The sequence below is a fragment of the Macaca thibetana genome, chromosome 11 (genome assembly GCF_024542745.1).
Source record: "Macaca thibetana thibetana isolate TM-01 chromosome 11, ASM2454274v1, whole genome shotgun sequence".
NCBI lineage: Eukaryota > Metazoa > Chordata > Mammalia > Primates > Cercopithecidae > Macaca > Macaca thibetana.
Window position 1 is genome coordinate 72,464,111 of NC_065588.1, and position 24,547 is coordinate 72,488,657.

The 24,547-nt window shown below is 41.8% G+C and overlaps 1 long non-coding RNA gene across 1 annotated transcript in view; it reads right to left on the bottom strand.

The window, feature by feature from the left end:
* LOC126930944 (uncharacterized) overlaps nucleotides 1–24,547 on the bottom strand; it is a 133,600-nt gene that overhangs the window by 103,527 nt on the left and 5,526 nt on the right. Inside the window, exon 2 of the long non-coding RNA XR_007717719.1 lies at nucleotides 4,348–4,414. This is a non-coding gene — a long non-coding RNA (uncharacterized LOC126930944). The remainder of the gene's footprint in view (nucleotides 1–4,347; nucleotides 4,415–24,547) is intronic.

Genomic DNA, 24,547 nt, shown 5'->3' on the forward strand with positions numbered 1-24,547 from the left:
ACAAAGTGGTCGTTGAGTCATCATAAAGTAGTTCTCTAATTACTCATACTTTCTCGTTTGCGCAGGTAATTTGCATATATCTTTCAGATTTCTTGGGTGTAGGCTTTCCTCAGGTACTGTCAATTTTATCTTGTTTTAAAAACACAGTGCTGGCCAGGCACGGTGGCTCACGCCTGTAATCCCAGCACCTTGGGAAGGCAAGATGGGTGGATCCCAATTTTATTAAAATTTAAGTTATTTCATTTTAATAATTTAAAAAATATATTTAAATTATTTTAAAAGATATTTCGGTTGTTTCAACATCATCGGGAGTGATTTTATTACATATTTGTAAGATATTTTACTCCATGAGGCTCTTAAATTCTGTGTGTTTTTTTCTATTTTAGTCTATTAGCATTAAAGCTCTTAAATTCTGTAGGCAGCTGTAATGGTTAAATTTTTGTGTGTCAGATTGGCTAGACCATGACCATGACCATGGTCATTGGCATTAGCATTTGTTTGGACAAATACTAGTAGATGTTGATGTGAGGTATTTTGTAGATGCAAAAGTTTACCACCAGCTGACTTTAAGTAAAGATGCAGTTAAGTTTACCACCAGCTGACTTTAAGTAAAGGAGATTACCCTTGATATTGTTGGTGGACCTCATCCAATTAGTTGAGGGTCTTAAAAGCAAAAATAGATTGTTTTGGAGAAGGATTTCTACCTCAAGACTGTAATATAGAAACCTTGCCTGAATTTCCAACCTATGGAATTGCCCTACAGATTTCAGATTTACCAGCCCCCTACCACCACAGCCTTCTAAATATTCACATTATTTTCAATGTTCAATTTTTGCAGTGTATAATAGCTTGCTTCATAACTGACAAACTAGTGGTATATGTTCGCTTCATTGTCAAATCCACTAAATTAACACATCATCATGATTTGCATTCTTTGCCCTTTGCAGTGTTATCCTATTTTTCATTAGTTCTTAGTCATTGTTGCACAGGAAATCTTCTACAACTTGCCATTCTGTTTTTTAAGTCATATATTGTTTTGATTCTGATACTGTATTTTTCAAGACAGATAGCAGGATCTGTCTTCTGTAATAACTTTACTTATTGTATTATTGATTTCAACAGGCACTTCCTTTTCTTCCTTTCCCTCTCTTCATTGTTACCTATAAGGGCAGCTTTAACTCTTCTCAAAGAGTGGAATTAACCCCAAATTTCAAAATAACAAAAATGTACACAGTAGACGTGATAGCGCTGAGTAGGGGCTCTGAAACATAACCAATGGTCAGAATGGTTTTTGCTGCTATGTGAGGCACACATGACAAAACCCACACTGACAAAAGAGCTTCTGTTTTTCAGAGCCTTTTAAATTTTGTAATTATAGAGAAAGGATTATGAATCTGTACCTGCCTCCTGCTAAAATGTCACACATTTTGAAATGTACTTGTCCTTGTTTGACTAAGCATTAAGACAAAGTGTTCTCTGAAACGAGAGCTCTTCTTGCCACCCACTTGTGTTACACATAGGACATTAATGAGGCGACGGTGATCTCATCCTCCTGGCTTGCCTTCCTTGGCTCAGATTCCAGAGAAGCAGCCATCAGGGCCTCCAGATCCTTTGGGCTGAGCTGACTGATGAGCTTACCACGGGACTCACAGCTCCTTGCTGCTCCAACATTTTGAGTTCTGGATAAGCTAGTACCCCAAAGGAGTCCTTTTTACTACCAATACCGACTTCTCCAAGAGCTTCCCTCACTCTCTTAGGGCCTCTACTGCCCAAATGCTGGTCCCCAGTGAATATGCCTTCTCAGTCCCCAACTCTATGCCATCTGGTAGGAATACAGGGAGCTGGAGGGATTTATGGCTCAGGGATCCTGCACACCTGAATTCCATCTGTCCTGCAGTAAATGATATACACAGAAAAGGATGATGGGCAAAAAGGCATTTTCTGTTTAGCTGGGCTCTGGCTCAGGCTCCAGTGTAGACTCTTGTGAACTGGAGTAGACCACATGCAACTTGGTGAATGTATTTTGCCTAGACCAGGCTCAGCTCTTAGGCTTTTGTCTCAGGCTCTGGCCCTGTAAAAGAAAAGGCATCCTGAAGCCTACAGCATGGCCACACCCTTCCCTGTTGGGAGTGAAATGAGAGGAAGTGGAGGGAGCAGGAGGAGCTGCTAAAATCTTGTCAACAGCATCTCTGTTTTTTATCTTTGACCCATTATTCAACAGGCTTAACATCCAGGCCCATCTTCTCTGACCTCTTAGGATAAAAAGAGCCCAAAGAGTCAGTGTCAGCAGAACGTTTTTCCACGAACTGACTGGTTTAACGTTTTCCACTAAGACTGTAAACCCCAAGAAGGGTTCAGTGACCCTTCTTGCCCTTGTTCGTGTTCTTGAGGGAAAAGCAAAGGTAGCAGGAATGTGGAACTCTGAGCTGCTTATGGCCAACCTAGGGGATGCTTTATGAAGTGATGGTTGATTAAATTAAAATGGAACAAGACTTCCTATAATCACAATCATCCTCTACCTCAGAATGTAGCACAAAAGATACCACTGAAGTCATTTGCTTCCTTGCTACCTTGGAGGAGAAACAAAAATCTCTCTAGCTTTGAGCTGTGGCTAACTGAGGCAGTAAGAGGTGTAAACCCTTTGGAAACCTGGGATCCAAATAAGTCCCAACTTCCTTTTCACTTGTGTTCCCTTCTCTACTTCAGGAAGCAAATCGGAGACATTGAAGATGGTGGCACTGTCAAATATATCAGACCTCAACATGTACTCTGTAGTAAAGGTTACCCTTCAACAAAAAAGAGCACTACCACAAAATACTTATTCTCATCTTACTCTCTGAATTAAAATCCTGACCTGAGGCACTTCTCTGTCTGCATTATTTTCAGAAGAGTCTAGATCTGAAATCTAATTATATTGCATATTAGAATACCAATAATGATGTTATTCCATCAAGCCCTGTCATACTTTGCAGGCCACATTCTTTTGGCCCAGATTTGTCTTCATTCATGTTACTTGAATCATCTTGATGAAATGCTCTGAATCTGTCTTGGAGAAAGTTTATTTTGATATGTGATCTGATGCAGACCTATTCTCAAGTCTCTTTGGAAACTTACTGGTAATAGGCAAAGTCATTTGCTAATTGAAATTCAATCAATGATTAGCCAAGGATATTCTTTTGTTCAATTATCTTATGATAGCTGACCAGATGCAGTGGCTCACGCCTGTAATCCCAACACTCTGGGAGGCCAAGGTAGGCGGATCACTTGAGCCCAAGAGTTCAATACCAGCCTAGGCAACACGGAAGACCCTGTCTCAAACTGCCCCCACCAAAAAAAAAAAAAAAAAAGAACTTGTGATAGTAGTCTGAAAAGCCACCTCTATATAATTAATAAAAAATCTATTTTTGGTATTGGTGTAAGTAAAGGTTTAACACCTTCCATGAATTACAAGTTCAAGCAAGAGATGCTTTAATTTCAGCTCTTTACCTGGATGCCAAGAAATTGCCAGAATTTTCTAAAGCCTAATTTGATATTAATAATCCCATTTTACAGATGAAGAAACTAAGGCACAAAGAGGTACAACACAAGGCTCAAATTTATGTAACTATTAAAGCTAGTGTTTGAACTTAGAGAATTCACTGGTGGAAACTATGTTCTTAACCATCGTGCAAAACTGCTTCTCACTAAAACCCTACCTTGCCAAGGGCTCTGAGGCCTTCCATGATCTGACCCTTCACATTTCTTGGGTCTCATTTTCTTCTAAGCTCACTCTGCTCCAGTTAAACTCGACTGCTTGCAGTTCCTTGAATATTTCCAATACACCCCCACTCCAGGCCTCTGAAACTACTGTCCTCTCTTCTCCTTATCACCAGATATCCTCACGACATCTTTCTCACCTCTTCTGGTGTCTAATCAAAAGTCACCTCAACAAAGTGGCCTTCCCTGACCTCTCCATCCATAAATGAATCTTTTTTCCCCTGCTTTTTCACTGGCTACTCTTTTAACCTTCATTATTTACCTTCATAGCACTTATTAACTATTATATATTTACTGATTCTTTTGTTTATTGTGTAGACCAGAAAATGAAACCATAGTGAAATTTGGTTTGGACGGAGAATTTGGCTGTTGTTTTCACTGCTGTGTTACCAGCTCCTACAACAGGCCTAGCACATAGTAAGCACTCAATAAGTATTTGCTTGATGAAAGAAGGGAGGAAGGAAGGAAGGGAAGACTAGAGTGAAAGTAAGGAAAATTAATTAATTAATGAAGATTATAACATTGGTTGGGTATTCAGTAAGTATTTCCAACCTCAATCACACTAGCATGCAACTTTCATGATTTTCTTACCTGTACCTCGAAAGATTTCCTATGTCATTTCCTGAAGTGGCTAAGGATTCTAGCTCTTCCAAAGTGCCTAGGGATGAGCACAATATAAGTTAGTTATTTGTTGCTACACTCACAAACTTTAGTATTTATTAAGCACTTAACAGGGCCCATGCACTGGGCTAAGCACTTTACACGGCTTATCTCACTTTACTGCCACCTTAGGGCTTTTGAATTTTAATAGGAAAGAAGTAAGGACAGTGTCTACATATGTGAGCCCTGGGGTCAGCCTGCCCAGACTTAAATCCTAGATGCGCCATTGGGTTACTGTATGGCTCCTCTCTGCTTATCATCTATAAAGAAGATATATTAACTGTTCATATGTAACAGAGTGGTTCTAAGATTTAAATGAGATTGTGCAGGTGAAGCACTTGCGACAGAGTCTGTCTGGCACATGGCAAACAGTAAAAAATCTCAGCTACCACTATGACCACTTTCCAGAGCAGAAACTGAGGCTGAAAGTCAGTATACACCTTGTCCTAGGCCACAAACAACTGAAAAATAGGACTGAGATTTAAACCTGCTGTTGTTTAATACCAATGTTTTGTTTTGTTTTGTTTTTTGACTAGACTGCTTTTCTGTCTCTTTTAGTCTAGCTCTTTGTTCAAATGTCCTCCAGGGAAGTAGGTAGTGTAGAAAATTGTATCTGTCACCCAGGCAAACACATGAGTAATGTGAGGCAAACACAGCTCACTGCAGCCTCAACCTCCCGGGCTCAAGTGATCTTTGCGCCTCAGCCTCTCGAGTAGCTAGGACTACAGGTATACCACCATGCCTGACTAACTTTTTATTTTTGTAGAGACAGGGTCCCTTCATGTTGCCGAGGCTGGTCTTGAACTCCTAGCCTCAAGCGATCCACCTGCCTCCGTCTCCCAAAGTGCTGAGGTTACAGGCACGAGCCACCATGTCTGGCCAACTTTCTTGAATAGTATTCTCTTTTAAGACATTAGAGGCAAGTGTTAAGAGGTTACACAGGGGATTGTTATATATTGGTAAAACTAGGCTGGATGGTGGTGACTTTGAGATCTGTAAATATTTACGCATCTGTCCCCCCACCAAAAAAAATCACTTTTTCCCCCATGATGAATTGATTATCTAAATGTGAAAGGGAAAATAATTCTTCTAGAAGAAAATTTACCAGAACACCTTTATGATTTGGAGCTAGGCAAAGATTTCTTAGGACACAAAGAACATTAGCCATAAATAAAATAAGTTGGACTTTATAAAATTAAGAGTTTCTTTTCACCAAAAGATATCATTAAGAGAATGAAAAGGGAAGCCACAGAGTAGGAAAAGATATTTATGGCCAGGAGCGGTGACTCACGCCTGTATTCCCAGCACTTTGGGAGGCTGAGGTGGGCAGATCATTTGAGGTCAGGAGTTTAAGACTAGTCTGGTCAATATGATGAAATCCCATCTCTACTGAAAAAAAAAAAAAATTAGCCACGTGTGGTGGTGCATACCTGTGATCCCAGCTACACAGGAGGTTGAGGCATGAGAATTGCTTGAACCCTGGTGACAGAGGCTGCAATGAGCCGAGATCATGCCACTGCACTGTAGCCTGGGCAACAGAGCAAGACCCTGTCTCAAAAAAAAAAAAAAAAAAAAAGGAAAAGATATTTGCAACACTTACAACCAACAAAGGTATCTTAGCCACAATCTATAAAGAAACCTACAAGTCAATAAGAAAAAGCCAGGTGACTCAATAGAAAAGTGGACAAAAGACAGACATGCACTTCACCAAAGAGCTCATTAAGATGATCAATAAACACAATAGTTATTTGTTTTTATTTCCATCAAGAATGTAGAAATTCTCAACTAACATCCAAGTTTCAAAAAATCCAGAAAAGTCAATACTGTGCTGATGCTGTCAGATAATCAACTGTAGACAAGACAGTATTCATGCCTGCAAGGATCAGCCTATTGAAAGATAATGCAATGAAGTGCTGGGCATTAGTATAAAGAAAAGGTTTAAAGCACATGGTAGTAACATAGCTTAATTCAGAATAAAGGAACAAGGAGTCCGCAGAGGAGGTGACAAATGAGCTGTGCTCTGATGGATGGGCATGAGTGGGCTGACAATGTGTACCTCCCAACATGAGGGGCCTTGCAAGTGGTGGAAGTGGAAGGAGTACAATAGAAGCAAGTCTGACAATCCTCTCAAAGTGGCACCTTCTCAATGATTGGTAAGACGTGGGGCTAGAAACATCAGGGGTCGCTCTGACAGCACTCAAAGAATAAAGAGGTGGAAAGATATTTCCCCTGTCATGAACTTACTCCATCCCCCAGTGGAACAGATCCCACCCCTGTTCTGACTCTTGCTCTCCCGTCTCTTCTCCCTCCCCTCAGTTTCCAGCTGAAATAGAGATCCCTCTCGATGGTTGTACATTTTCTTCAGGGGTCGGGGTTGAGCTGCTATTATTACAGCCTGTTTGAGCTTCCTTCTTACTTCTTCAGTGAATTCACCTCTGTAGGTCATCAGCCTTTAGCCCCGGGAACATCAGGACAGGTAGAATATGCACAATTTCAGCTAATTTATCCTGCCAGTGAGACACAACTGTGGCTTCTTTAAAAGATCTCAGTGTCAGGCTTCACAGAAATAATGAAAATACTGTCGGCCAGTTGGCAAGAATTTCAAAGCAGCCCGTTTATGTCTGGCAGCGAGGGCACCCGAGGTTGGCCTCCTTTGCTGTCAGCCATTCAGTTCAAGACAAAGAGCATGACTGTTCTTCTCTAGAAATCAGCAAAACTCTCCTGGAGCCATTTAGCAACAGGATTTCTTTAAGAGACATTATGTGATCTTCCAGTATAAATAAATAATTTCCTAGCAAGTCTTAAATGGAATTGCAGGGACGCTCAACACAGAACCAAGCACAGGTATGAGACACTCACTCAAGTGTTTTGTTCCAGTTCATCTTGGACTGTAAGGATTTGGGTAGGCCATTTTTTAATTATTTCTTTTCTTTCTTTTTCTTTCTTTATAACTTATTTTCTGAATCATTATAAATTGTAAACAACAGAAACTTCCTTTTCTAAAATTTCCTTATAGTCTTACAGAGGGTAGTGGGTAACAGGGGAGAACTACAAAGAATTAATAAAGATTTGAATTGAATTTTTGAGGGAAAAAAACTGAAAAAGTTCAAGAAAGTGGTCTAAGTTCTTCAACAAACAACAAAACTTATTTTTTTTAGACAGAGTCTCACTCTGTCTCCCAGGACGGATTGCAGTGGCCCACCACCACACCCGGCTAATTTTTGTACTTTTAGTACAGTCGGGAGGGTTTCACCATGTTGGCCAGGCTGGCCAACTCCTGGCCTCAAGTGATCTGCTTGCCTCAGCGTCCCAAAATGCTGGGTTTACAGGCGTGAGCCACTGTGCCTGGCCAACAAACTTTAAAAGCAGGTTATACTATACCATATGGAAAATACTACTGGATATTTGCAATATTAATATTTGGATGAATGATAATTCAGCCTTCATTTTTGCCTCTAGCCTGTGTGCACATTCTTTAGATGCATAGCTTCAGGTTGTGTTCTCTGGGTCCCTAAGGTTTTCCTGGGATTTCATGGAGACAGAGGTGTGCTGTGGTACTGAACTCAGGTCATCAGCTAGGCTCTGAACTCTTATCTTCCACTTAAACCACAACATCTGTGCTAGTATCTGCTTTAATATTGGTGTTTACAGTAAGATGTATTTTAAAAATATATTTAAGTCGGAGAGAGACAGGTTGGAAATCTTTATTGTGGATTATTTCCCTAATCATCTTCACAGAGTCTCTCAAATGAACCTGCAGCTCTTGAACTCACTGTTCCTTCAAACTGCCAGTACCACTCCTAGACTGGGGCAAGTAGGGCACCCATCTAAGGCCTTGAAGCAAAAGGGAGACTTGTGTTTCAGAGTGCTTTCCACAACGTTTTCTTTTCTTTCTTTCTTTCCTTTTTTTTTTTTTTTTTTTTTTTTTTTTTTGAGATAAGGTCTCACTCTGTCACCCAGGCTGGAGTGGAGTGGCACAATTATAGCTCACTGCAGCCACAATCTCCTGGGCTTAAGTGATCCTCCTGTCCCAGCCTCTCAAGTAGCTCCGACTACAGCATATGTCACCATGCCCAACTAATTTTTCATTTCTTGTAGAGACAAGGTCTCACTATGTTGCCTGGGCTGGTCTCAAACTCCTGAGCTCAAGTGATCCCCCTGCCTCAGCCTCCCAAAGTGCTGGGATTACAGGCAAGAGCTGCTACATTTGGCCCACTCCTCGACATTTTCTAAGTCCTCTCCAGTGCCTGGGACTGGCAGCTCTTTCAGTGGCATCCAGACAGGCCACCCCAGCCCACATGGTTCCTGGTCCTCGTTTTGCTTCTTCTGAGTGTTCCCTGCAACTCTACCTGACATACGTGGTCAACCAGTTGCCCCAAGGAACTCTGAATCATGCTTCTGTGGGGTTGTTCTGGGGCCCTGTGGATGGGCCCCTGTTCCAGGAGGGAAGAAGTGTGATATACATGGGCCTGTGCATTTTCACTTGTTACCTTGTAGTGCCATCTCTGGTCTCTAGCACCCAAGAGTAATGAGAGTATTAACAGAATCTTTTACTACCAGCCCCAGGCCATGGGCACCCAAGATGGTCATGCCACACCTTTTACACGCTAGGATAACACATGTCAGGAAGTCCTCTGGGGTGACCCCAGTCCTGTTTCTTCTGAGAGTTTCTGAGGCTGTTGCTGCACAGCGTTGCCTCTATTTGATTGATATGGTGATGCTGTGCTCTCCCAGGTTGGTCTTAAGGTCTGAGAGATGACAGATATTTCTTGGATGAATGGGATTGTACTTTTCCTGCCAAGCCTAGAGGTTCCTTTCCTCTCTTCCCTACAGAAAGCACTGTGGGAGGCAGGAGTGTGTCCAACATTAAAAGAGATGCCATTCTAGGAGTGCAATGATTATAGCCTCGAGAATTCGAAAGAAGACATGATTGGAATATGTGTTAATTTACATTTGTGGTACAAAAGTCTGAACAATAACTTTAACATGAGCAGAAAATCAGATTGTTGCTCACATTTTCCTGCATGCCCTGGGTAACAGGTGCACTTGTGGTCATCAAGGAAGCACCATAACAACCTCTGAGAGAATCACTGGAAACCAGCATTCACAGGCAGCATGATGGATGATGTCATGCATGTAATCAGCACAAAATAACTGGTACTAGGAAACTGCAAGAGGAAAAAGATCTATATTGTTTCTATACAAATAGCTTGCAAAGAGCCATGCCATTGTGAATAATAACTGCAGTGCTACTTTTTTCTTTCAGTGGGAAATATAAATTAGCCAGGAACAGCATATTTAACAATAAAGAGTATGAGGAGATGGTTCCTAGACCTGAATGGGAGCTGATGGGGCCTGGACATTACAAAGAAATCTTTCAGTGCACTGATTGGATAGCAAATGGCTATGTGTACCCTCTACCCATTTTCTAAATCTTTATCAGTTTATCATCTTTCATAGGTTCATAAATTTATAATACATTTCAAATCAAATTGATTATATAGACATGCTCCCCGCACCCTACACTCCAAATTTGCCCATAGACTCACACAGCCTAGGGGTGTGGGACATGCTGAGCTAAGACCTTCACCATGTCTTGCTTAATCTTTGGTCCTAATTGGTCTACCTCCTTCTTAATCTCTTCACTTTCTAGTGTATTTCCCAAACTGCCAGAGTGTTCTTTCTAAAATGCAAATCTGATTAAGTTTCCCTGCTTATAACCCTTCAATATCTAGGAAACCAAACTGAAATTCCTTATTTGGTATGTAATTTTCCTCATGACCTGGCCTCTCCTTGTCTGTTTTGTCTGACTTTACACAATACCCCAGTAGTGACTCTATGTTCTAACCCTGCAACAGGAAGTGTTCCACATCCTCAGTGTTCTTAAACATTCTTCCCTCTCTTAGATTCCCTTACCACTACTTGTCTTCCTGAATGATTCCTACATGTCGGGGAATACTCAGGTTCCCAGCACCACCTCCCTGAGTGCCTTCTCCCAGCCCACAGAAGGAAAGCAGAAGAAGTCAGTATTGCCAGAGAGAGGGGAGGGAGGAAGGGAAGGTGGAGTTGGAGTTGAGGTCAGAGGGTGTGGGGTACAGTTCACAGAATCCCTGAAAGGATTATATTCTGGGTGAGGTAAAAACACATTTGATGTCTGCAATGAATTGAGCCTCCCCAAATCTACATGGTTACATAGTCCTTTTCTAACTCCCAATCGAGGCTGGTTCTATGACTCACTTAACCAACAGAACAACACAGAATTGGCGGCGATGTGCCTGTCTGGGGCCTAAGTCATCAGAAGGCATGATAGTTTCTGCTTTCGTGCTTTGGAGATCCCTGGATGCCATGTAAGATGTTCATCTACCCTCCTAGAGAGACCCTGTGAGGAGGCCATATGGAAAAGGAGAGGCCATGAGACTACATGGTGAGAGCAAGAGACTCAGTCATCAGCAGCCCAGCTGAGCCCAGCTTTCAGCTGTCTTTGCCAAGGGCCAGATACATGAATGAAGCTTCTTGGATGTTACAGCCCCATCCACAGCTGCATAAGAGTCCTGTGAGATATCCATCTGAGCCCAGTCAACCCATGGAATCATGAAAACTAATAAAGTTTTATCAAGCTATTAAGCTAACTGATAGCTGAACCAGGACTCAACAGGTGAGACAGGGTCCTGGCATCAAGCATCTACAAGAAAATGTTAGGTGGAGGATGTGCAGCAACTACTATTTGCAAACTCCAGTCTGGCATCATAAAGCAGGACTCAGAAACTGGATGGGCAGGCAGAGTGTACCACTACCAGGCATCTGGCATGACATTACACACGCTTCTTTGTTGACCTAGCCAAACTCTCCCACTTCCTGATCCATTCTCACCCCGATCGAGAGAGATGAGAAGAGAGTTGAAAGATGAACACGTTCAGTGTGACATCTACCCATAGCTGGGACAGGCAGTAAGGCAAGGCAACCATCCAGCTGGCAAGAAGACTGAGGACAGGAAGCCAATATCTGATTAGATGTTACAGCAGAAATAGCCGAAGCTGATTACCAGTTAGTCCTTTGCTCTTCTAGTCAAGGACACAGGTTCCATCCCAGTTAATTTGGCTTTATTCCATGGCCACAGTCTGAACCTTTAACCCAGCCAGCTGTCCTAATTGGATGTCCTCCCTTAGTCTGGGAAAGATAGGACAAGACACAATGTCCAACTCACAGCTTTTCTCGGGGAAATGCTGTGTGTGAGTGGGTTTGTCTGTAACAGTGGCATCATCAAAAAATAACTGGGTTCTAAAATGCATCCACTCATCTCCTTCCTCCCCACAGCCCAGTCTAAATTTATTCATTTATTGGAATTCCCTATTTCTGTTCATAGGACCAGCAGTCTTTCCCCAGTCCCTTAGGTTTAAAACTTTGACATCACTTTTGAAGTCTCTCTTCTCTCTGTCCCAAGCTAAACAAAGATGGTACACTTCTGCAACGCCTCTTAGCTCTTTCCCCCTTTTCTATTTTCACAGTTCTGGTTAAGGTATGCGTGACTCTTAAATGGAGACTTTCAATACTTCTTAACTAATATTGCAGCTTCTACCCTTTTTTCTCCTTTCTCCAATCCAACTTTCACATCCCTGCCTAAAATACCTTCTGATAATGTCATTTTCCAACACTCAGTTCATCAGTGCTTTTCTAATACCGGCAGCAGGCTTGCAAACTGGAAGACAGTCAGGTGATTTAAATGTGAGACACAAATGAGCGTAAGACACCAGGGTGCTGCGTAGCTCCTCCGGCAGGTGCAGAGTGTGAATCCTGCTGAAGGCATTTCCTGTCCATATTTTTATAGCTAGTGTTCTGACCAGACAAACCACAAAATTCCACAAAATAAAGGCCAAATTCTTCAGTCTAACATTTAAAGCTTTCCATGATTAGATTCCAACTTACTTTTCCAGACACAGAACTTTTAATGCCAGTATGTAGGCTCAGAGACAGAATGTAGGGTACATGGGCCACCACACTTCCATCCCTGGTCCATGGAAGATATTCCCACTAATCGTAGGACCACTAATCATGGTCCTCTTTCCTGTTGGGCTCAGATACAGCCTCCAGATCATCCCCAAGACAGCAGCGATGAGCCAGAGGTGCTTAACATATTCATTAAAACCTATTTGCCATTGTGTACAAGCTCACATCTGATCACTTTCAGCCCGGGCCAAATCCCCTCGGTCCACTGCACTGTGCTTGTCATGCAGACCAGAGGACTTCAGCATTTTGAAATAAACACCTTGGTTAGTTGGTTGTCTCTGACTCACTCTCAGCCACCACACAGGCTGCTCTGCTGTAGGCTCAGTCCCATTTTAGGTGAGTTGTCCCCAGGTCGCTTCACGTCATGGAAGGAGACTGATCCTGATCCTGGTAGTTTGCTCCAGAGAGAGAGGCTTGGATGAGGGTCTCATCTTAGCTAAAGAAGGTTGCATGACAAGCCCCCATCCCAGTACCCCTCCCCCAACCCCTGCAGTGGCAAATGCTGAGGGCTGATCTCAGGGAGACCCTACCCCACTGACGCTACTGTTTTAGATGAACCAACTCACAAAACAACTGGTGCACAACATCCAGTCTGTTCATGGCCACTGGCGAACGTCATTTGCCGTGTGTTCAAGCCCCCTAAAAGCCTTATAATCTAGGCTGCTGCTTGGGCTTGGCACAGTAGTGTGTGTGGCTGTGGGAGATGTGCATGCTATACGAAATGCCCAAATGCCCATGCCACACAGAGTGGGTGGCAGGATTTCCCTTTGAGGAGCTCTATGTGCATTCCTTCAATGACTGGGGGTCTACTGCACTTTTTCCTATTCCACTGGGGCCTGCACATTCCAAAGAGCCCAGTTCTCCTCTCTGTTTGGAGGACTTATTCTTTCTCCTAAAGTAACTGACTGTCTTATTTGTTTTAAAAGAGCAAGTAAGACAGATGCTAATAATGTCACACAGACTAGCTCAAAAACTCAAGGGAGGCTGGGCACAGTGGCTCACACCTGTAATCCTAGCACTTTGAGAGGCTGAGGCCGGTGGATCACGAGGTCAGGAGATTGAGACCATCCTGGCTAACATGGTGAAACCCCGTCTGTACTAAAAATACAAAAATTAGCCGGGCATCATGGTGGACGCCTGTAGTCCTAGCTACTCGGGAAGCTGAGGCAGGAGAACAGCGTGAACCCGGGAGGCAGAGCTTGCAGTGAGCCGAGACCATGCCACTGTACTCCAGCCTGGGTGACAGAACGAGACTCCGTCTAAAAAAACAAAAACAAAACAAAAACAAAAACAAAAACAAAACAAAACAAAACTCAAGGGAGGGCAAGTGGGGAAAAAAACATTATTTTACAGTTGATGAAGCCAGTTTGTCCTATGATCCTCTCAAGAGATCAGAAGCCTGGTACTTGCCCCAGTGGCTATCACACGTGCTTTGTGTGGATATCATGCCTTAAAGACAGACTTGAATATAGCAAAAATTTAATATGATAGAGGTCTCCTTTATGTGCCACCCTAAATGCTACTCTGATTGCCTACATAGGTTAACATGCCTCTTGCAAAGCCTTAGAATGACTGAGTCATTGGGGCAACCATGGCTAGTCATGCAGCAGGCGTGACCGTTAATTTTTGGTGTCACCAAATGCTGCACCACAACTGGCAGCCCTGATCGCACAGACCTCCATGGTCTTAGCCTACTGAGTATCTTTCGTCTTTTCAGAATTTCTGGGGTTGATTTTTTTTTAACTTAGGAATAAATTCTGCTATGGACTGAATATTTACCCCCTCCCCCGCTAAATTTATATGTTGAAGCCCTAATCGCCAATGCGATGGTATCTGGAGTTGGGGCCTTTGGAACATAATTAGATCATGCGCGTGGATCCCTCATGAATGGGATCAGTGCCGGATAAGAGACACGAGATGATCTCTGTCTCCATCACGTGAGGATACAGCAAGAAGGTGGCCATCTGCAAATCAGGAAGAGAACCCTCATCAGACCCCACATCTGCCAGAACTTTGATCTTGAACTTCCAGCTTCCAAAACTGTGAGAAATAAATTGTGTGTAAACCACCCAGTCCATAGTCATTTGTTATAGCAGGCCAAAACTGACTAAAAGTTTCACTCAAGAATTAGTTACATGTGAAGAGAAGGAAAGAGATAAAACCTGTACTAAGGACTGGTTTTCTGGGAAAAGAGTGATTCTTTCCATCCGTGTAGAGGTGGAGGGAGGGCATTATATGCATGACAATTCCCCCTCAGAATGAGGTGTTACTGTTGATATTTTTCTTTAACAAAGACAAAGACACTGGTGAGATGGTGTTTGCAACTGAGGCTTCATGGAAAAGGCAGAACTTAGTGGGAACAAACCTCTTTCCACTACAAGCTTGTTAATCATTGAGGATTCACCTCAACTGCAATTGTAGAGTCAATTCCAGCCTGAGGTAGCCACGGCCTCCCATCTGATCCCTGCCCTGGCTCAGGACACACGCGCTTTCCCCTGGGCAAGGGCCAGGTGGGAGGTGCTCCTTAGCCTCGATGTCCCCAGACTGCAGAGGATTGCATTTTATAAAACTAATGAAGGATTTAAAGATAATTTTTCATTATTTTTCTCTAATTGATATAATCACTTTTTTGTGAGGAAAATACAGTTTAACCAAAGGAAGATACTATGTCACCCCTACACCTCTACAACTGTTAGATCACCCATAGCGTAACTCAATTAATGTAACATAGCAGCAGGAAGGAGTCATGCCTGAAACAGCCTCCCAGCTGAGGCTCTGTTGGCTAAGGAGGGGCACAATGGCTGATAAGGTGGGCACAATGGCTGATGAGGTGGAGACAGATTTATGCTATTTAACAAGATGTTTGCAAAACAATGATCTAGTAAATACACTGGAAACTTACAAAAGTACGTTCCTCTCCTGATCATTGTAGGGATTTTAGGGTGTTTTTTTAAATAGTTAAAATCTTATTAGGAAATAAGAATATTCAGAAAAGAATGAAAAACAAATCACAAGCTATTAGGAAGAATTAATTAAGAAAAAGCCTAGCGAGAAGGCTGTAACATAACAGACATACAGTGGACCCGGGAACAACTCGGGTTTGAATGTGCGGGACCACTTAGACGCAGATTTTCTTCGGCCTCTGCCACTCCTGGGACAAAACCAACTCCTTTTTCCTCCTCCTCCTCAGGCTGCTCAGCGTGAAGACGAGGATGAAGATCTTTCTGATGATCCACTTCCATTTAATAAATAGTAAATATATTCCTTTTTTCTGATTTTTTAAATAATATTTTCTTTCTCTAGCTTATCTTATTATAAGAATTCAGTGTATACTACATATAGTGTACAAAATGTGTGTTGTTTATGTTATCACTAAGACCTCCGGTCAACAGTAGACTATTAGTAGTTAAGTTTTGGGGGAGTCAAGTTATCTGTGGATTTTCAAGTGCTCAGGGGGTCAGTGACCCAAATCTCAATGTTGTTAAAGGCTCAACTATGATTTCTTTCATGGCATCAGTAGTCAATATCTTGATACTTCTAGTTTTCTCAAAGCCACCTTTTACGTTCATCATCGTTCAATTTATTTCCCAGCAAATATTTAAGGTTCTTATTTATTGCCATATATAAAGTTACAGTGCATCTCCTGTGTTCTGTCTTATCCTCCATCCCCCTAAATGCTGCTTTAAATGGCAGGCCAGGGTGTAGGGCGTTTGATGTTCTCTGAGTTAGCATGAGTTCTGAGCTGTAAATAAATCATAAATGTACTACGCAATTCATGAATTATTTATTTTTGATTATGCTTTCTATAGAACACTATGTATCAAAATCAAATTCAAAGTACTTTAATCTTAGGTGATTTCAGATCATTAAAATAACTGGTTATCCAGCCTTGCAGAAAGGTTTGTGTGTGTGTGTGTATTTTGTTTTTGTTTTTTTTTAAATCTATGTCTCCATAAAGGTTCTGACCAGCTGGAAGAAGTAACAGTCTTCCCCACACTTACTTATGCCACAGAGGTGATGGATCAGGCCAGAGAGAACATGAGTAGCTTAAAGAAATCGAGTCCTGGCCAGGCGCAGTGGCTCACGTCTGTAATCTCAGCACTTTGGGAGGTCGAGGCGGGCGGATCACCTGAGGTCAGGAGTTCGAGACCAGCCTGGACAATATGGTGAAACCTCATCTCTACTAAAAATACAAAAATTAGCTCGGTGTGGTGGCACACACATGTAATCCCAGCTACTTGGGAGGCTGAGGCAGGAGAATCGCTTGAACCCAGGAGGCAGAGGTTGCAGTGAGCCAAGATTGTACCACTGCACTCCAGCCTGGGTGACAGAGGGAGACTCTGTCTAAAAAATAAAAATAAGGGAAAATGTTCTCCTGCTCTCTGGGTTCCATTAATACCTGACTTTTTTAAACTTTAATTTCAAAAAATTGACATAAAATGTTATGTACTTATATACAGCTTTAAATCAAAGTATCTCTCTTCTCTGATACCCTAGGAAACAATACCTCCTGCTTCGGTAGCATTTTCTAATAGTCCTTGCTGCCTGTAAAGAATTGAAAGTTGACCCAGAATTAAAGACTCCTGTCTTCTTTACTACCTTCTCTTTCTCTCTTGCTTTCTAAGTTGTTTCTAAGGCTGAAGATCCTATTGAGGCCTGATATACAGAGAACTCCAGTAAGACCAACCTATGCTTTGGAGGAACAGGTTCTCACATCCTCTGTGATGTGCGTCCCTTGGTGGGTTTGTGTTGCAATGTACCTGCTGTTCTGGGTGGGGGGTACCCTAAGGTCTGGAGGATGGGAAAAAGGTGGAGGTGGGATAGGAGTTACCCCAGGCAGTCTGGATTAACCCTGCAGACACAGAGACCTCAAACTTTTCATTCATTTATTTGTTCTGTCTAGTGACAGACCACCTGCTACATGCTGAGAATTGTGCTCGGCTCTGAGGGATACAAAAAAGAAAGACCTGGTCCTCTGCTTTAAGGAACAATACTGTGGGAAGATGGCCATGCAAATGAACAATCACACATTAAATGCATTTTTATAAAGGAAGTCTATACATGAAAGCAAGGATCTAGAAATCCTTCATTCTGTTCAGTCATTGTTTTTGTATCATGGGGAAGGGGGAGGAATTGGTATGAAATTTTATTTTGGGAGGAGGCAAATTGTAGCCAGAAACACACCAGGATTCTAGTCCCAGGGCAAGATATTCTGCTGTTTGGTCTCCAATTTCCTCCTCCTAACATGATGGCGTTGACCAATGCACTTCTGGGGTCACGGTCAGGAAGGAGGGAAGTTAGCCAAACTGACTGAATCCTTGGCCTGAGTCCTAACCCTGGCCTTTTATTGGGCCTCAGTTTGTCTATCTTTCCTGGGCCTCCATTCTCTGACTGTTAAATGGGAAGAATATCTACCTCTCAGGATTGATGGGGGATAAAGAAGGAATGTGTGTTCTCTTTCCTCCTTCTCCTTTTCATTCTTACCTATGATTCTATGCATGTTACTCCATCATTATGTTTCATGACTCAGAATTGTATACATTTTAGAACAGTAACATGGTGCATATACTACATTTAAAATAGCATACCCAACTGTGTCTGCACCCCATAATCAAAACTTTTATATTTTAGTATCAAATCATATAAATATTCAACTAGACGGGATAAGTAAAGGTCTTAGGTAACCTCATGTCATTTTAGGTCAGATTTTGCCACCACATGGGTTTTTTGCAATCTCATAAGAAAACTTTTTTTTTTTTTGAGAGCTCTTTTGATTTTGATAAAAAATTATGGACTTATAATAACAATTTGGTTCACAAAATAATTTTGCAGGAGAAATAACTCTTTCATTTATGTTTAATTCCAAATGAATGGCTTCCCGTTAATCACTCTTGGTCCTCCCTTTGTGGCCCTGCACACAGCGCGTGAGAATGGCATGAGGAGGACGGTGATTACCCAGATTGGCAAACTTGAAAAAAAATAAACCAGGCATGCTCCCCTCAGCTTCACCAACTTTACTCTTGGAAGGAAATTGGTCATTGGCTCTGCTGTGACTCTCTGTCTAATTTGCTACAAATCCCTATTCCTGCCTCAGAATTTATTAGCACTGGTAATAACAATCATGATATTTTGGCCTCTTTCTGTCACCCTTTGTTTTATTTCTCAGTTAAGAACTCAGATGAGAAGAGGCCTGACTCCTCAGAAAATAATTTAGTACTTGAGCAATTTCATTGCCCACTCAGCATTTGACTGAGCAAATAAAACAGTGGCATTTTGATTGAAAGAAATATTGTATACCCGTAGAGAGGATTTCGGTGACTTTGGGGCTCGGAGTTGGGTGTGTGAGCAGGGCCTTCGATTGTGGCCCTTTGTAATGGTTTGCATTAGGTCAGGCAAGGTATTATAGCAGTGCATTTTGCCATGGCAGGCCGGGCAAGGAGGGAAAGAAGGAGGGAAGGGAGGAAGAGAGGAAGGGAGGAGGAAGGGAAAGGAGGGAGGAAGGGAGGGAGAGAAGAAGGGATATAATTCATATAGTACCAGCATTAGAATAGGAATTTTCTCATTATCAGTAGAAGTAGAAACTTTCAAAATAATATAAAAAACCACTACCTCATAAAGGGTAAACAAATGAACATACTCAGCTGTCTTTAGATACAGCCAACTGATCTCAACCTGGAAGTTGTGGTATTGATATATAGTTGGTCTACTGGCAGTCTCACCCTTAGAGCTGGACCAACGGGGCCTTGCCTCAAACGGTCCTAGAATTTGGGACTTCTTCCTTGAATTTTTAGTTTACCTCTGGTGATTGGGGCCAGTCAGGGCTGGCAGTGCCATCTGGACAGGGTCCAGCGAACCTGGATTGGACTCACACCTATGGGGACACATGGAACACTCTTGCCTGGCCAGAAGGGCAGCTTGGCCAGCAGATGTTTCTTGCACAGAATCACATGAGATTGGTCCACAAGAATGATGCTGACATGCTGATTTGGAGTGGTTCCAATTGTTAATATAGACAAGAGCTCTGCAAAAAATATATATTTTTATAGTTCCACACACACTTACTGTCACCTGCCTACTGGTTCTGTTCCTCCATGATTCTATTATTCCCAAGAAAGAAGACACAGGAAAGTCTACCCAATCAGCCAAGGAAAGAATTACTGAAATAAACATACCACATTTCACAGAGGGCATTAAAGGACTCAAAAAGTATATCTCAAATTTGGAAAAAAAGAATTCTGAAATTTTGCAGGAGAAGTATTACCTGAGTTGTAGAGTACATCTGAGATCAATCTTGGCCAGACTGTGACTGATTCAGAGAGAAACTTGAAAGACAGATTGCAAAATTTCCCTAAAAATGGAAACGTAGGACTCTGGTTGACTGAATAAAACTATGGTCTCAATGAGTAGGAAGTGGGAGAAATAGAAGGCAGAATAAAGAAAAAAGAGTTTAAAAATCAGGAACTAGTCGGAAACAAATATGTCATTGTTCTGGGAAGATGTGCTGTCAGGAAGGGTAGGAAGTGGAAATTGGGGGCTTCAGTGGTTTTGTTACAAGTAGACAAACAGCCCTGGACCCAAGGCCTCTCCATAGCGTCTGTGCCTGTGAGGAGGGCACAGCCTACAGGGGAATCCAAGTTTGAGAGGCGGGTGGCTTGTTGGAAATGGAAATGCCGGGGTCCCAGTGCCTCAGTCCTGACTAGTAGAATTCTCAGGGACGCAGTAACCTGCCTTTAAACAAGCTCTCCAGCTGATTCTGACACAGATGGTCTATAGACCACACGCAGAGAACACAGGCATAAAGTCAGGATTCTTTTCTAATGATTACAATAAACACATGTTGTAAATGCAAACACAAGAACTTTCTCTGGTCCCAAGGTCAAATTCCAGGCCCCTGCAGAGTCTGCCTTTGGGCCCTACACACCACTCTCTGCCCAGGCCTGCAACCTAAAGTCTCACCCCTCCTTTTTGATGGGTCCCCAACCCCTCAAGCTGCCTGGTTGGTAACGAAGCCTGTGTTTGGGTGGAAAGGCTATTTTTTTCTCATGCTCTTCTAGAACACTGTGGGGTTTTTTTCCACCAAGGAAGGGTAGGAAATATATGAAATGTGTTGGTTCAGAAAGGCAGAAAGTACCAGAAAGTTGACAGCACTTGAGTATAAGAAGCAGCTTCATTTTTGTATATACACTGCAAAAGATGTTTTAAAAATACCTCCCCCAAGCAGCCAAAATGTCATTCCTTATATACCAGTGTTTGCCTATAACAAACTAAAATGATTATGAAACGTCCTATAATAATTTTCCTATCATCCTTCCTTGCTTCCATCCCTTGTCTTGAATATGGAGGCATCCCAGGAAAAGGGAACAGTAGTATCAACTGTTCTGTGGAGCTGGAAAAGCTTTGAGATGGAAGAGTCAGGGTGAAATAATGGTACAGAAGCAGTTTACTGTTGTCATCCACAGAAGATGCTCTAGGGATACTGGAGACGAGAAATGAAATTGGGTGAGGCTTGAATGTGAGTCAAGATTTGTATTTACCTTGGTAGTGACAGGAAAACATTGGCAGTTTTTAAGGAGTCATATGACATGATCAGAGCTGAGCTTTCAAAAAAATTAACCTGGCAAGATATGGAAATGGGATGGATAGAATGACAGAGTGATTGAGATGGGACAGGAAAGCAAGAGGTCATTGCAGTAATCCAGGTGAGGGGCTATGAAGGCTGTGATGGAGAATTGGTGGTGGCCATGGATGGTAGGAAAGACGTGAAGGAAATTAGCGAGTGGCTCCTACAGGGCTTAGACCTGCATGGATGTGAGACAAGAGAGATTTCTGAGGGTTAAGCCTCGCTGACTGGGGAGATCATAATGCCACTGTAGAAATGGGAAATAGTGGAAGAGGAGCTAGTTTAAGATTGACAAGTTCTAAACTTGAAGCTCAACTTGATATCTGGATTTGCAGCTAGACAGCTGTGTCAGGATAGAGGAAGGGCCTAGAGAAAAAGGGCAAAGTTGCCTATTTCCATTGCTTGGACTGTCCCTTGGTAGAGATCTCAGGAGTGGGGAGGAGAGAGGGGCTGAGCTGTGCCAATAGAGACAGAGAACTGGAGTGTAGAGGGAGGCAGAGAATGTGGCTCAGCCCAGATATAAAATCTGAAAAGAACTGAGTTTGAAGAATTTTCTGGTTTACCTGGGATATTTTCTCCAGTACTCTCTTGAGCACTAGGCCACCATATCTTTACCAGGACCTTTCAAGTTTCCCATCCCATGAACTTTTCTCAAAAACAGGAAGGTGTGCATTTGAGAGCCATGTAAATATCCTGAAATATCTTAGATTTAGAGAAACGCTTTAGACCTGGCTGACTTGGGCAGCATTTCTTAATCCTTCTTGGTCTCAGTTTTGTAGAAAGAAGGAAGGAAAGAAAGAAAGGGAAGGGAGGGAGGGAGGGAGGGATGGAGGAGGAAAGAAGAAAAAGAGGAAGGAAGGAGAGAGAAAGAAAGGAAATTAAGAGCCACTTCATAGGGTTTTGTGTGTGTGTGCACACGTGTGTGTGCATGTGTGTGCAGAGGAGAAATGAGATAATGCATAATAAAGCATCCATACAGTGACTCGTAAATATTAAGCCTTCAACAATTATTAGTTTCCTTTTCCTCTGCCCTGTGTGTTCAATAGCAATTCCCAGCAGAAATGGGAAGCCCTCGGTAGACCAGCACGGAGCTAGAGTGTGAGGGTCTGCTTTCCAGCCCTGCACCAGCTACTGAGTAGGTTATGACCTTGGGCTAGTTCCTCAGCTAGGGCCTTCTGTCTCAGTTTCCACACCATTAAAATAAGAGAGCTGGCCTAGATTAGTGTTTGCTAATTTCTACCAGCAAGTAATTTTTAAAAAAATAGTATATATTTAAGGTGTACAACATGCTGTCTTGACAAACATACATAATGAAATGGTCACTACAGTCAAGCAAGCAAATTAGCATATTCATCATCTCACATAGTTACTTTTTTTTAGTGTGGGTGGCAAAAGTACATAAGGTCTACTTTCAGTGAATTTTCAGTATACAATACAATTTTATTAACTATAGGATAGTTACGTTATACACTAGATCTCTAGATTTCTTCATCCTACATAACTAACTTTTCACCCTTTGACTTCTGTCTCTTCATCTCTTAACCCCTGTTCTATTCTGTATCTATGCATTTGAGCTTTGTTTTTCTTTTTAGATTGCACATAAGTGAGATCATACAGTACTTTTCTTTCCATGTCTGGCTTATTTCACTTAGCATAACGTCCTCTAGGTTCAACCATGTCACAAATGGCAAGCTCTCTCTTTTTTAAGGCTGAATCGTATTCCATTGTAGACATGTACCACACATTCTTTATCTATTCATTCATCAATGGATACTTAGGTTGTTTCCATCTCTTGGATATTGTTTCCAGATCTTGGATATTGTGAATTATGCTGCAATAAATCATGCTGCATAATTATAATGCATAAACACGGGGGTGGTAATTTCCTTTGGTTATGCACCCATAGGTGGATTGCTGGATATATGATATTTCTATTTTTAGCTTTGAGGAGCCTCTGTACTGTTTTCCATAGTGATTATACTAATTTACATTCCCACCAACCACATACAAAGGTCGCCTTTTCTCCACACTCTTGCCAAAAATTGCCTCGTCTTTTTGATAATAGCCATTTTAAACAGGTGTGAGATGATATTGCACTGTGGTTTTGATTTGTATATCCTTGGTGATTAGTGATGTTACCACCAAGGAATGCTTTCATCCTTTCTCATACTTGCTATCTTTTGAAAGAATTTTTTTAACCAACCAGAAGTTATTAAATAACTGATTCATTTCCTATGTGATCACCAGTGTTACTAAACTGGGTTAATATAACTATTGCCCAAAGAAGCTTGTACAGATTTTATATAAGAAAATATGCAACAGCTATTAGGGGCTTAAATTAAGAAAACCAGCATGCGGACACTATTATAACCATACTGGAATGTTAAATTCTAGGTTGAACACCACTAGACAAGTTAGTCTTAATGTTCCCTCTAACACTCTCTGAACCCATAAAGTAGTGTAGAGTTTCTACTGTATGCCTTTTGGAGGAGTCATTAATTTGTTTTGCCCTTAAAGGTAGCAATTTAATGTAGTTAGAAAGATAAAGCTAAAACAGAAAGCAATTAGAGACCTATTAAACACTAAACTGAGCATCAGAATATTTAATACAATAAGCGATCAGAAAAGAGATTTAGTGTGGGCTGGGGTAGTCAGACTTGATCAATGTTGAGAAGAGATAGACTTTCTCTGGTTCTTTAATGATAATTACATTTTAAATAACCTGAAAGAGCAAATGAGGGCATTTAAAGATTGGATAAGAGGACTTTATCATAGGATGCAAAGAACAGAAGCCAACAGAAGAGAATGAATGCTCTAATTTTTCCAATGTTTCTTTTCCCAAGATAAAAAGTGTCTACTTCTTCACCCTTACTTCTGGACTCAGAGGATAAAATCCAAAGTGTTTTGTGATTTAAGTCACTTTCCCCTCCAGTTTCATTTCCAGCCACTCTGTCTCCCAAACTCCATACTCCAGTCATCTCAGAAGATGGCACCTGATCCACCAAGTTTCTCAAGCCCCAAACCCTAGGAGTCTTCTTGATTCCTTCCTTCCCCTCCAGCTCCTCTCCTCACCAGCCAATCTTCCAAAGAGACCTGTAGACTGCATCTCTATAATTATATTTATAAAGTACAAATCTGATTGCTATTTCTCTGCTTAAAATATTTAACAGCTCTCCATAAGCTACAGAAAAAAGTCAAAACCTCTCGTGGTGCCATAGCAAACTCTTGATTATCTAGTCCCGACCAGTTTTCTAATCTCATCTCCACTGGTTTCCTTCCCCCAAGGCTTGATAGAATGTGTAGAAATTCAACTGCTAGAGAAATCATTGGAGGCAGCAAGACCAAGTATTAGAGGATAAGAGCTTAAATTAAGGCAATAGTAATGGGGATAATAATAAGAATATGGATTTGAGAAATATTGAGTAGAACAGAGAAAACTTAATGACTAGTTAAATATAAGGATAAAAAAAGGCAAAGCTGGGATGATGATGATGACAATGATGATGG